The sequence below is a fragment of the Aulostomus chinensis genome, chromosome 2 (assembly GCF_037954235.1).
Source record: "Aulostomus chinensis isolate RoL2024-O1b breed Wild chromosome 2, RoL_Achi_v1.0, whole genome shotgun sequence".
NCBI classification, from domain to species: domain Eukaryota; kingdom Metazoa; phylum Chordata; class Actinopteri; order Syngnathiformes; family Aulostomidae; genus Aulostomus; species Aulostomus chinensis.
This window is the reverse complement of record NC_141321.1, coordinates 25,048,136-25,060,426: the sequence shown is the minus strand read 5'-3', so window position 1 is coordinate 25,060,426 and position 12,291 is coordinate 25,048,136. Positions and strand designations below refer to the sequence as shown.

Genomic DNA, 12,291 nt, shown 5'->3' with positions numbered 1-12,291 from the left:
ATGCTAGAAGTTGATATCTAAATATATCATTCAGAGTCTCTGATCAAACAAAGTCGATGCCTCCGGACATTTGACACCAGAGGATGTGATGCAACCCAGAGATAGAGTTTTAGAATAGGATGTGATGGTATCCTACCTGGAGTATTTCATATATTTCTGCTCGTTGACATGATATTTGACTTGCCTGCCGATGTTATGATGTCAGCTGAATGCCATACAATTAAATGGCATAGATCTCCAGAGGGCCTTCAGGAACACGAGTAACATGTTGACTCTCATTATATGTTGATGAGTGTAACTCAGCTGGGCTCCTTGGTATGCTGGGTGGCCTATGATTAGTTACAAATAGTTCAATGGGTCACACCCTTTGACTCTGATACAGGGTTCAGATGCACAAGCCCCACACCACACACCCAACTTCACTACAATACCTGAGTTCATCAGTTTGTGGGGGCACCTTATTATACTTTTGCTGTTTTTTTTTTTTTAACTTGCAGTGTGCAGAGATGGATAAAATAACTGCTATTCTTAACTTTGTTGCTCATACATGGTTTAAATGATCCCGGAGGATGTAGAAGTATCAGAAAATATAGTATAATTGCTTTTGTCACCACCCCCCCCCTCAAACAAACATTTAGAATGGTTAATGCTGTAGATGTCTCCATTAAAACAGGCATCTCTGGAAGGTACATGTGTATGACAGCAGTGACACACATACAGTACTGTACACATTCAAACGAGTGCTGTCAAGCAGAGCTCTCACCATGTATCTTCATGCATGCATGCGTGTGTCTATAAAGTTTGGCACTGTGTTTCTTTGGTCCATACGGCGTTTTGTATTTGCCATAATCCCCTGTCAGCAACACTTAGGCAGGCAGACAATAGCAGAGAAGATCGGCAGCCAAAACGCCATCACTGTGAGCTTGGCAGGTCAGTGTGCAAGCAGCAGGTTACACACACACACACACACACACACACACACACACACACACACACACACAGAAAACACACATATCCCGCTGAGATGCACGTTACTCACTCCGTCTCCCGGCTCTCTTCAAAGAGTTGTGGTGCAGTTCTCAAGGACACGGCTGTCTGACATCTCTTCTCCTTCTCTCTCTCTCTTTCTCTCTCTCTCCTTTCACTCTGGCATACTCTGCCTCTCCCACAGTCTCATTTGCTTCTCAGTTGTAGGACGCTGCCACAACAGATGCAAGTATGTTGCTACCTCTCTCCTCTCCTCTTTTATTCTTTCCCTCTCTTACCTTCTCTCTGTTCTCCTCTCGGTTTGCAGCTGAGAGGCAGAGCTCTTTCTCTAATGCCATGAAGCAGGGCTTCTCTCTTTTCTCAAGTGGCTGGTAGTATGAGAACGAGGAAGTGAGAGCCAGCGGAAGGGAGGGAGGAAAGGAGGTGCTGGGTGAACTGACCAAACTGATGTGCCACTCCAGGACACCAGCTATGTAGTCTTGCTGCATGAAAAACAAACAAGCTTTACTGTAGAGCAGCAGCAGCAGCCAGAGAAGCTCTTAGCATCGCAACAATTTCAGAAATGGAAAAAAAGATGCAAGAGAGGAGAAGAGAAGACAAGAGAAGAGAAGAGGGAAAGTCTAAGTATTCCCTGAAGCTTTTCTGAATAATGGTCCCCGCAGGCCTGATCCAGAAAGACGCAACACAAACAATGACAGGGAGCAGAAACAAACATCTATTTATGGAGGAAGGGTCCAGTTTCCAAACTCAAATTGGCCTGCAGCTTTTTTGACAATATTACAATTCAGCAGTTTAGGAGTAACAAGTATGTCTGAGAGGTGAGAGGCAAGAGGAGGAGAGGAGAGGAAACACATTTCAAGGTTCACACAAATTAAGAAGTACTTTAGAATAATGCAGTGTTGAGTGCAGGTAGAATTTTGTGCATGCGCATTTTTTTAATGCATAAACTTTTTTTTTTTAGCAATAACAGCATCGTTCTTTATCTATCGATGTAAATGGATTAAATGGCAAATGGGATACATTTACAGTATATAACCCCTTTCCACCTTAATGGCACTCAAAACACTTTACACTGTCTAATTCTCTCTCACACACACACACACACACACACACACACACACACACACACACACACACACACACAGAGTTATGGTTTAGTGCCATGATGCAGAACAAGAAGTGCTGTGGAACCAGTTCCCATCCAGTCTAGAATACCAGACTCTACCTCCTATGACTAATAAACTAGTTTAAAAAGACAAAAGCAGTTCTAAGCTACTTCATGCAGGTCCAGAAGAATCAGACTTTTGTTCACTTTAGTTATTTACTTATTATTTATGATGGATTCATTTATGTTTTGACCATCTACTTGGGACAACAAATAGAAATTAGCCTTTGACTAATGCTTGAGTAAGGTTCATTAACTGTCGCTGTCCGTCTCAAAAAGATAAACTTCAGACCTCTCGCATGCAGATTCCACTGTGTTTAAACATTATTGGAAACATCTGATCATATACATGCAAAAAACCCACACGATACCTAAATGCAGGAATGTTATATACGATATCTTTAAGGACAAAATACATTTCTCATCCGCTGTTGTGTAACAAACAGAGGAGAATTATTTTTTTCCTTGTAGATCACAGACATCAATGATGGACAGATTAGAACACGGAGCAGCAGCACCACCACCACCACCAACTCCAACAAAACTTGAGGTTGCTTCCTTTTCTAAGTTCTCTTAAATCAAGGCAGAAGACTTCTATGTTTTCCCGTTTTTCTTAAATCAAAAGATTCATATCTCACACTTTATTCTAGCTGCTCTGTACGTTTTATGCTGCAGTTTTATCTGTCTCTTTCTGCTTTAGCTTATTTTTTACTTCCCTTTTTATTTCACTCTTTACATTTTTATTTACATTCATCTTTTTACAGTGTCTTATGTTTGCTTTAACATCATGTCTTAATGCTTTTTACGATTTATGTAAATGACACTGAATCGCCTCACTGTTGAAAGGTGCAATGCAAATATACTCGCCTCTCCTCCTCGCCCATAGGGCTGGAGGAAAGCCTTAATGCATTGAAAAAGGAACATCAATTGATTTGCTGTGGAAATGCACCACATCAGCATTGGCTTATCACTCATGGGATCAATCAGGCTAGTTTTAGTTACAGAGGGATCACCATATTGACGCTTTTTAAATGTAGCAGAAGTCCATAGAGAACCTGGCGTGAACATGGGCCAAAGTTAACACTGCGCACATACAGTACTTCCTTTATGTATGACTTTGGAGTTGTGCAAATAAATATAATTTCTGGCAGTAAACATAGCATGATCTTTGCTTTAATATTACATAGTTTTACATTTTGTGATACTGTCCTGTATAAAATCTTCCACCAAGGACGTAATGTGATCACTCTCTGTGAGCAGGATAAGTCAAAAAGTTGTAGAACTGATATCCTGCTACCTGGGAGAAGGGACAGTTCTGATTTTCTGAAGTGTATGAAGCGCCTTACCCTCAGTACATTTGGGTCAACATGTCTTTGGTACAGAGAAGCAGACGGCAGCAACAGCAGCTCTGTAGCTGTTCTAGAGTGGACAGGATCCAGAAAAAAAAATATTTGATGCATTAAATAAACACCCACCTTAAAAAAAATCAATATCTGTTTCCATGTACACTACATTTATAACATTTTCATAGCTTTACTTTGACTGTCAGTCAGCCCTTTGACTTTCTGTATCACTGAGTGCAGATCTAATTAATCCATCACTCACACTTACAAGGAATTCATGTCATCCTGTAATATCACACTGTGATGTGGTATATTTTCTCAAAGAAGCATAACTTCTGCACTTATATGAATAATACCCATTTTTGAGTGGGATTTTTTTTTTGGGGGGGGGGGGGTGGAAAACACAAAGGGTGGCTGGAAAGGAAGCCACGTGGTGAAAAAGCACCATTACAAAAACAAACCCAAAAAAAGCAGAAAGGACGAAGATGGGGGACAGTATCTGCAGGAAGAATAAAGGGGCAACAAAAGACAAGGACAGAGGGAGAAGAAGATGATAAAAGCAGGGACACAGAGGAGGAGGAGAAAAGAAAGAGGTTGGAGGGCAAGGACAGGGGTGTAGGGTGTAACTCACTCCTGTCCCCATCACAAGCACCCAGTCCTAATTTACCCGGAACAATCAATCAGATGAGGAGGCAGACACTGATAGAGGACTACCATGCAACAGGATCCACCACACACACACACACACACACACACACACACACACACACACACACACACACACACACACACACACACACACACACACACAGCACACTGAGAGAGAGATGGAGGACTTGCATGCAACAGGATCTATTCTCACACACACACACACACACGCACACATACTTTTATGCTGACTTGAGGAAAAAAGTTTGCAGCTCATATCTGTAGCCTCTACACTGACTTCTACCAACTAGGCTGTATTGTGTACCAAAGTCACCTCAGCTCAGCGGGGTCACAGCGGGAGGTCAAGGCCCCCGAGACGGAGTCAGCGCACGGGGAACTGGACAGCACAAAAACAGAGGACAAAACCGGCAACGAACGAGCGGATAATGTGATCGCCTTGCCATGCTCGCGGGGAAAGATGAATGCACAAACGCACAGAAATAAATTAATAGAGAGGAATGATTACTAAGTAGCGGAATGACAGTGGCTCAGATACACACAGGTACTGGAAAACAAACACACACAGACTGGAGGAGGTGGCGCACGCAGAAGTATGTCTATACCTGCACAGGCAGATCGTCCTCTGTCTCTTTTCCAGGGTGACACATATAGGAGGCCCCATGCTGTATATACATACACCTGAATTACTCCGCCCCCCCCCCATCACACACACATACACACACACTTAAATTGCAGCTAGCGCCACAATCACTGTAATTAAACATGACGATGTGGCAACAGAGTGAGTGGTTCAATCTCCAGCTGCCCATGAGCAAGACGCCCACCTCCACACACCTCTCAGTGTACATGTGTATATTTACTGTCATATATCACTTCCCTGCCACAATAAGTGAATGACGATGTGTTGGCTAATCATCTATTTTGCAGGCTTTTTTTTCCCTCTGTGCTGTTCTTTTTCTAACTCCTGCTCCTTGTTGGAGCCTTTGGAGCTGCTCAACATCAGAATCCTGTAAATATATTAATAATTTACTGGTATCAAATTGACTTGAAATCATGAATCTGTTGTACGCCTGGAGGAAGGATCCTTCTCCCCCTGACGTTTCTGCCCCGTTTTTTTCTGTTAAACTGTTTTAAGGAAGTTTTTCTTCACCCTGACCGATGATCTAGAGACAGATGATGAAATTTATAAGTTGTGATTTCAGACTTACATGTTATCTGGAAATCTATATTTTCAGGCTGCATGAAAACATAAGCAGAGTATGAAAACGTGACAGTTGTCAAACCCCAACTTAATTGAAACAACAATGTAGGAAATTCAAAAATATTTCCAACTGAATTTGCTGTTTCCATCTGGCAATGTGGCGTAGCAACACACAACTATATTATCTTTATATCAAATATTTTCTGTACTGGCTTAGAGAGCAAAGCTCTACAGCAACCAACATCATGAATCTCACACAAGTAATATCTACTCGACTGAATTTATGACAAATTTATTTGACTTAAGACTAATTGGAGCAATGTTTTATTTATTTATCCCGTAAATTATCTGGAAACAGCCCTGTGTTTGTGTGTGATGCAACCACCCAGCGGACACGTGAGGTCTGGACTGTATATCTTAAAGGATGACACATTTAATTTAGGCTCAGTGAGAAGACATTAAAAAGCATGAAGGGATGATGGAGCGTAATCATGGGAAGGCAACACAATAAAACAACTCGCACCAATTATAACAGTTTAATAACACCCAGACTTACCTTTAAAAGGGTTTATCTATCATTTGTTAATTTTCAGCTGATAGTATAGAAATTGATTCCTGTACTTTGAGTACTTTCAGTAACAAACGTAGTTGGAGAATTTTTTTTTTTTTTGGAAAAAATCTCTGAAATGATTCAAATTTGAGCGAAGGTGTACGCTCCCTTAAATAAAAACCTCAAGCCAAACGCAAGTTAGAAGGCTTTGATGCAGCAGTGGAGTTAGATTCAAAGTCATGTTTACCTCAGCAAAGTACAAGTCATTGAGGTTGTAAATTGCCTGAAGAGGGAAACAGGCCTTGGTCTTAGTCTTCCCTTAATTTTGTTACAGGTTTGCCAATCTCATGCCATTAAACGTATAGCCTGCATAGCACTTCTATTGATCAACAAATGACAACAGCGTCAATGTGTCACAATGTGCACTTGAGGTCAGGGACTTATTGCCTAATTTCAACTCTTTCTTCTCTCTCTCTCTCTTTCTCTCTCATCCGCTCCTCATTTCTTTCTTTCCCTCCCCCTCCCTCTGTCTAAATAGATATTGAAGTTTTCTATTTAAGGCAGATGCTGTTTAACTTCCTTGAGGTGCGAAGTGAAAGGCAGGCAGAGGGCCATCCATCTCGCAATCCACCTGCTGACATCTTTAAACGCTATCGACACCCACCGCCGGCATTAACATGCAAAACTGCACCGCACGTTTGATTTGATTAGCTCATTGCACACAGGCTTTTCTCTTGCTCTGTCGGTGGCACTCTGCTTGCAATTATTGGATTTGATGCAGAAACTGCAAATGTCCCATTTACTGCAATACCAGGAATGCATGTTTTTTTTACATCTCCAATTAAAGAAAAACCTTCCAAATGCAAATATGCAACAAATATAAAACAAGAGACACACACACTCACAAAAAAAAAACATAAGCACACATTCACCATGACAGCATAGGGAACAATGTACCGCACCGCACTTGAGGTCTAAAAAAATCTAAAGCAGGGAACATCAGTCAGACTAGAAAAAACTAATTATTAAGAAATGAGATTGTGGGCTCTCATGGAAGTGGATGAGAGACGGCCATCTTTAACAGTAGTTCATAAATCTGCAGGTCAGGTGGAACCACTGATGAACTAAACTCTCACTGCTTCTTCAAACTCCAGGCTCCGAGCTCGTCCGTCCCAGACTGGTTCTGTGAACTTTGTCTGTTTTCTCTAATAATCTGATTTCCCACCATCAAAAACCACATGTTAGATAGTTAATAATCCTAAACATGTTCTTTTGAAAGTTTTAGTATGGACATAATCTATCTAGCTGACACTAAGAAAGTAGCACTAGACTCACCATTAAGAGGATCTTTTCTGACTGTTGACTGTTAACTGTAGTGAGCTCAGGTAGAAAATCCAAAAATAGTCTTTGGTAAATTTGTGATCTTTTATTGTGAAAACCAAGTAAAAAAAAAAAAGAAGAAATTAACCTTTAGGCAAGTGAATATTTCCATTAAACACACACACACACACACACACACACACACACACACACACGCACGCACACTAGCACAGAGAAGGAGCCTGTAGGTTAGGACGCACAGTACTGTATCTTTGCTGCCACCTAATGCAGATATCACACACTCCGTCTCCCAGCACCGGGAGGCTTTACTCCAGTGTTTGTCCTGGTGTCTTTAATCTAACGGTTTCAAGCACACACACACACACACACACACACACACACACACACACACACACACACACACACACACACACACACACATCATCTAGGCTCTGGAGCACTGTGGCAGGCCTTAAGAAGCCTGGGATTTTGTTTCCCAGGAATGGCAAAGAGTCAGACGTGTGCGTTATGTTGATTGAATCATTTTCGTCTGCTCCTCTCTCCTCTTCATCTCATCTGGGTTCTTTGAGCAGGTGAAGAGAAGAGAGAGAGACAGAGAGAGAGACAGAGAGAGAAAGAGAAAGAGAGAGAGGGACGGAGAGAGAGAGAGAGAGAGGGACGGAGAGAGAGAGAAGCCCACAAACACACCATGTAACACCACAACATCCGCTTTCTCTCATCTCCTATATGAGTGCTTGCTTCGCATCACCTAACACACACACACACACACACACACACACACACACACACACACGCGCGCGCACTTCCCGAATGCTTTTCATTTTAGTGATGGTTCACTTTAATTATTATGAAAATTAAATCAAATGTAATCAGCGGATTAATGCGACGATGAGATAATTCCACTGCATGGTAATGAGAGCAGGGTGGATCATCTATAAATCTCAACCAAGACATTCAGGACCAGGCAGGCAGAAGGTTCCCAGATCTGTCAGCTGGGGGGGGGTGCGCTCTTGCTCTCCTGGCTTATTTATGCACTTATGTAAAGCTCCCTTTCATTGGCTGACAAAAATGTCTTAGAATGTATAACAAAGAAACGCTACAGATTTTTCAAAACCAACCTGGGCATTATTTTGCGTAGCGTAAGAGTGACAGAACTTGACTTCAAACGTGAGAGTCACTATTGCTGACGTTAACTTTTACCGCCAAAAACCCAACAATAACATGAAGTCACTGTGGAGAAGCTGATGTGGATTGTACGGCAGCGGGAGCTGAAGGTGACGGTATCGTCTAAAATGGGGATGCTACTGCTGCAAGCTCACGCACAATGCTCTGATTGGCTGGTGCAGGTTTCTGCTCACTGATCCATCTCTGTTCCTTTTACAAGACAGGATATCAGTCCAGGTTGGAGCGATGTTTACAGGAACGGGCGACTCAGGTCCCACATCAGTCGAATGAACCGGACCTGAAGAACTGCAGTTCACCGATTCAAGTCTCATTTAACAACATGACAACATGAGTTCAGTCAAAAGAATTCCCGTTTGAATTTTGGAGCAAAGTTTAGTTTGAGCTTTTTCCTATTCTTGTTTTAACCTCAGACTCAGTTCCTCTCCACCTCTATCTCTCGTCATTTCATTTCTTCCTTTCCTCCTCTCCTCCTTCTCTCGCTCCCTTAATCACAGAGTGTGAGGGAATTGATAACCTTCTATTACCATATGTTGCTCCATGATTAATGTTCTCAGGTCTGTCTCGTTGTTTCTCATTCATAGCTCATGTCATGGTCCATAAACTAATACCTAAAAGAGATCTGCAAGATGATGATAGCCTTGCTTAAAAAAAAGAGGGCAAGAGAAAGAGACACTTGGTGTGAAAGATACTGATACCGAAAGGGCACGAGGAGAGCGTTTGTTTACAGAAGTGTAGAAGGGGGAAAAAATGAAACAAGAAAAAAGTGGGTGGCACTGATTGAAATATTTAGTTCCATTTTGTCAAGCTGAGCAGGTGTCAGCGTTATGCCAAATGGAGTTATTAAGGGTATAAATCTGAGGCAGGAGCTGATTTGTTGCAGCCATCAAGACATATTTATTAGGTAGCTTCATTCTGTTATGAATCTACTGATAACAAGTGGCCTGTATTGTGACACGGGGACGGGTGCTTCCTTCACGGGCCGCGACCACGTCTGAATTATACCATTTCTGTAATTAGTTATAAGGTTTTGTGTGTGTATATGTGTGTGAGGTGTAGCTGTATTTGAGGTTGTAATTACTACAGGTGCTAGATAGTATCTGTCATTACCATTGCTTTTACGACCTGTTCACTCATTTTCCTGTGACAACAGTTTAATTTTAGTTTAGTAAACCCTGGCAAGCTTAATTCCAGATGGCACACACTTAAACAAATGAGATCTCCACCCAATTTCCACCACACACACACAGGGAAGACCTTGGTGACAATAGATAGATGATAGATGATAGATAGATAGATAGATAGATAGATAGATAGATAGATAGATAGATAGACACAGATATGTGTACACATATATACACATATACATATACATATATACATACACACACATATATACATACACATACATACATACACACACATATATACATACACATACATACACACATACATACACACACATATACATACACATACATACACACACATACATACTCACACATATACACACACACACATATATATACACATACATACATACATATACACATACATACATATACATTATTTAGAATGATGTGTATTTTAAACATCCACTGAGACTCAATGATGATCTGAAAACCTTTGGGGGCAAAGGTCATTGTGACAGGTACACACTTGGGAGCCGTAAACCCACGATTCAGCATTTCTAGTTGATCGATTGTTGCAACCTCAAAAACAAGTTCAACTATGCACAGAGGAAAAGTGTGTTTCTCTTGAAAAAGTGGCTTCTAATGTAGTGAAGGAACACTTTGCATTGGGATTAGACAGTGAATAAATTAGGATTTTCAATTAAAAAAACTTCCTGTGGATCGACTGCAAGTTACACATACAGTACTGTACATACTTTTTTTCTGTAAAGCAGGTGTTCCTTATGGAGGTTTTCTTCTTCGAAATGTCTGGACTCAAATTCTTTCCTAAATTACATGCTGCTTTTATTCAAATTAATGAATATATTTCCCAATGGAGTTTTTTTTTTTCCTACTGTAGGCTTCCAGAGGGTTAAACTTGATTTCAATCACTGAAGACAATTGAGGTCTAATTAAGCTACTTCTAATTTAACTGTTGGTCAGGAAATTATAATAACATTAGCCTTTACTTACAATGAAACCCAATTAAAAAGCAACATGAGTCGACTATGAACAGCCAGCATCTGAGTGAGAGAGATGAGAAGAACGGCGAGGAAGTGTAACAAAGAAACAAACTGGGCAGAAAATGTGCAGTAACCAACTATAAACAGAGAAGAAGCAAAAGACGTGATAGGAGAGGAGAGGAAAATGAGACAGTGAGTCAAGTGTGCATAATAATGTGAGCGCCACTCAAGTCTATATTTAAATGGTGCAATTGAGCTGCTTGTTGAAACAGAAGCCGTTGACTTGACTAGCTTGTCTCTATGTGGCAGTGAAGGGCCATGCATACATTATTCTGGAGTTGAGATAATTTGTCGACAATTAGCCAGAACAGGATACAGCGAGAGGCTGATTAGCATGTTGGTACAAGTCAGCCACAGGAATAGAGACACGGGGGCTTTGAAACTGACATGAATCCGACACCGCACATACTCTGTCATATATTCTCCTCCTCATTCATTTTCTGCACTCTTATTTAAGATTGAATTAATATTCATGCAGGGGAAAATGATGAATATGGATGTACAGACAAACTGACTTGTTTCAGTGTCGATAACAAGAAAAAAGAAACTGAACACAGTCCCCCGAGATACAACGTGTGGGGATTTTTAGTTATATTTCTCACTCATCTGTAGTTTTTTTTTATTTCAGTTGGGAGGGAAACCCAACATATGGACATCCTGAGTCCTCTCTTTGTGGTAAAAACATATCAGAGCACACTGAGGTTTTAATATTTTTCAATCGTTTTGGTACCAGAGAGAGTTCATTTTAACTGTGTGTGAGGTGCCTGCTCAGTGTGTCACCGAGGAGCTTTTATTTGGATCACATATTTCATTTTGTAAATCTTACAAAAAATAAATTTAGCTACATTTGGGTAAGCTAAAGCATGAGAGAGCAGACCCAAAAGATATCACTGCCTAATTTATAGGCCCGTGTTTAATGAAAACACATGAAACTCAGGTTTATATTTGTGTCAGAGGACAGAAACTCAAACATGAAATCTTTAAAGGATGATGGGAATCAGCCTTTTCTTGCGTTTATAAGAAACTTGACAGCTGCTGCTCTGCCTGCTGCAGACTCTTTAAATCAAATATGATCAATGCAAATGATCCTTTAACAACATCCAAAGACTGAATCCAAGACTCAGCGGAGGAAACCATAAATTAACCTTTCTGTGGCCAACAGATGGAGTTTGGACAAAGATTGATGATCAATGTACACTACAAATCTCCGAAGGGGGCTTGTAAAGTCAAACGCATAGAAACAATACCAAAAAGGCCGCACATGTATAAACACAACACAAACTATAAAAATCACCAGTCAGATTACACAGATGAAAGAACTAATGAAATGGTGAGGTTCTGATCAAAACAAAAATGCTGGCATGGTAACCAATCCAGCGTCTGGTGTGACATCACGGAAATCAGGTGAGCAAGGGATATGATAAAAAATTAAATGTCTACAAAAAAGGAGACAACATTAGATAGAAGAGGTGAAAAGTTTTAAGCAGGTTTTGTGCTCATATACGACAGGACTTTCTTCGCCCTCAATTTAGTCTTGCAGGCAGGAGGCAAGGCCTGATTGCACCTCTCCCTGACATCTAATGTGTGCTGAGTGCTTGAGTGACAATAGAGAGAGGAAAAATATAATTTGTGGCCATGAGATGTAACTTGTTGCCATAA

General features: G+C 40.9%; 1 protein-coding gene across 2 annotated transcripts in view; it reads right to left on the bottom strand.

The window, feature by feature from the left end:
* Window positions 1-12,291, bottom strand: part of esrrga (estrogen-related receptor gamma a) — a 212,899-nt gene that overhangs the window by 138,019 nt on the left and 62,589 nt on the right. The window lies entirely within an intron of this gene.